This window comes from Penaeus vannamei, unplaced genomic scaffold (assembly GCF_042767895.1).
Source record: "Penaeus vannamei isolate JL-2024 unplaced genomic scaffold, ASM4276789v1 unanchor319, whole genome shotgun sequence".
Taxonomy (NCBI): Eukaryota; Metazoa; Arthropoda; class Malacostraca; order Decapoda; family Penaeidae; genus Penaeus; species Penaeus vannamei.
This window is the reverse complement of record NW_027213323.1, coordinates 30,001-32,500: the sequence shown is the minus strand read 5'-3', so window position 1 is coordinate 32,500 and position 2,500 is coordinate 30,001.

Below are 2,500 nucleotides of genomic sequence, written 5' to 3'. Positions count from 1 at the left end.
AAGAAGAAATAAATCATGATGATGAAGAATAATAAGAAAAAGGAAAACGAATAAATGAAGCAGGGAGAAGGATAAGAAACAATAAGGAAGAAGAGAAGAGAAGAGATATATTTTCTATTCTTCCCCCCTTCCCCCTCCTTGTACCTCCCCCTCCCCCCATCCCTCCCTCTTCCAACAGTGCCACCCGTGGGAAATACCCTCGTCGGGGCACGGAGAGCTTGCCCCCTCCTCCCCTCCCCTCCCTCTCCTCCCACCCCCTTGCCTCACCTCCCCTCTTCTCACCTCAACCCCATTCCTTCCTGCATGTTGAAAAAGGAAAAAAAGAAAAAAAAAATAGAAGAAGTGAGAGGCACCTTCTCCTTCTCCCCCTCCCCTCCCTCACCCCCGTCCACCTCCACCCCCCCCCACCCTCTCCTATGCCAATTTGCACCATCTGTGAAGGAAACTCACCCCCTTCCTCCTCTTCTCTTCTCCTCCCCCTCCTCCTCCCCTCCTCTTCTCCCCTTCTTCTCCCCTCCTCCTCCTCCTCCTCCTCCTGTGCTCCCCCCTCTCCTCCCCCGTATATGAATGAAGCAAGAAGAGAAAGATTCCCGGATGTGTGAGAAAAGAGGGGAGGGACGGGGGTGAGGGGACGATGGAGAGGGGAGAGGGGGGTAGGAGGCTCGAGGTGAGGGGGGGAGGCGGGAAAAGGAGAGAAGTAGGGAAGAATAAAGGGAAGGGCGAGAAGAAGAGAGCAAATCGAAGAAATAGGAAATTGAAGGAGAATAAAGAAGGAAGAGGAGGAGCACAAAGAGGATAAATCAGAAGAAGAGCAAGGGAAAGAGAAGGCAACAGCGGGAGCAGGAGGAGTGCAGGGGAAGGAAAGGGGAATCTCAAGAAAGAGAGAGAGAGAAAGAGGGAGAAAGAGGGTAGTGAAGGGGAGATAGGAGGAAGAGGGGGAAGGGGAGGAGAGAGGGAAGGGAGAATCGAGGGAGGTAGGGAGGGAGGAGAAGAAACAGGGAAGGGAGAATCGAAGGAAGGGGAGTGGAAAAGAGAGAAGGAAAAGGAGAATCCCAGAAGGGAGGGAGGAGGAGAAAAAGAAGGAAGGAGAAATCAGAAAAAGAGAGAGAAAGAAGATTCACAGAAGGAAGAGAGGAGACAGAGAGAGGGAAGGAGAAATCAGAAAGAGAGAGGGGAAGGAAGAACCACAGAAGGGAGGGAGGGAGGGAGGAGGAGACAGAGAAATAGGGAAGGAGAAATCAGTAAAAGAGAGAGGGGAAGGAAGATTCACAGGAGGGAGGGAGGGCAGGAGGGAGGAGGAGGAGAGAGAGAGAGGGAAGGGAGAATCGAAGGAGGAGGAGGGGGAGGAGGGAGGCTAGGGGAAGGAGAAGAGGGGAGGGGAGGCCAGGGGAAGGAGAAAGGGGGAGGGGAGGCAAGGGGAAGGAGAAGGGGAAGGGGAACGAGCCGAGGTCGGGGCCGGGCGGGAGAAGGTGGACGGGTTGCTCATCTCCAGCCCGAGGCGACGCATCTTCGTCACGAGGGAATTCCGACATGACCCCAGCGTTGCCAAGGTGGGCGAGGGAGTGTGTGAGCGGGAGAGGCTGCGGGGAAGGAGGGAGGAGGGAGGAGGAGGGAGGAGGAGGGAAGGGTGGAGGGATGGGGGGAGGGATGGGAGGAGGGATGGGGAGAGGGAGGGGAGAAGAAGAAGGAGGAGGAAGAGAAGAAGGAGGAAGAGGAGGAGGAGGAGGAGGAGGAGGTGGTAAAGATAGCGGCAGACGATAGTGGATGGCCTCACCTCCCCCATGACGCTCGTTCATTCTCTTTCTCTTTCTCGTTCTCTTGTTCTTCCCCTCATTGCTTCTTCTTCTTCTTCTTCTTCTTCTCTCTCTCTTTCTCTTTCTCTTTCTCTCTTTTTCGTTGTCTCTCTCTCTCTCTCTCTTCTCATCATCTCCTGTTATTCTTTTTCATGTGTGCGATAAAAGAAATCTTTTCCCAGCGATAAGTGTCTCATATCCGAATGGAAAGAAGGGGAAAGGAAGGAGGGGGGGGGGAGGGGGAGGGGCAGGGTAATGCTGGGGTTTTCGAACCTCTTCTTATCGCGAGGTTCAATATCCTTTAACTTCGAGGTTCATTTTTAAACTCTCGAGGGGTTTTCTCAAGGTTCGAGGTTCATTTTACACTCTCGAGGGGTTTTCTCAAGGTTCGAGGTTCATTTTAAACTCTCGGGGGGGGTTTCTCAGAGCTCGAGGTTCATTCTGAACTCTCGGGTTTTTTTCTCAGGGCTCGAGGTTCAGTATGCGAGTAAAGGTAAGCACCTGAGCGGGCCGGCGAGGCGCTTCATCCTTGGCAACCCTGCGTGGCCCACACTAGGCTCCGTGCCAGAAGGGCGCAACTGCCACCCGTTCTGTTGCCCCCGACCTCCCTTTCTTGCCCTGCCCCCCCTTCCCCCCCCGACGAGTGCCCTGGCCTCCCCCACCCCACTCTGTTCGCCCCCTTCCATACCCCCAGCAAGGCAATCCAG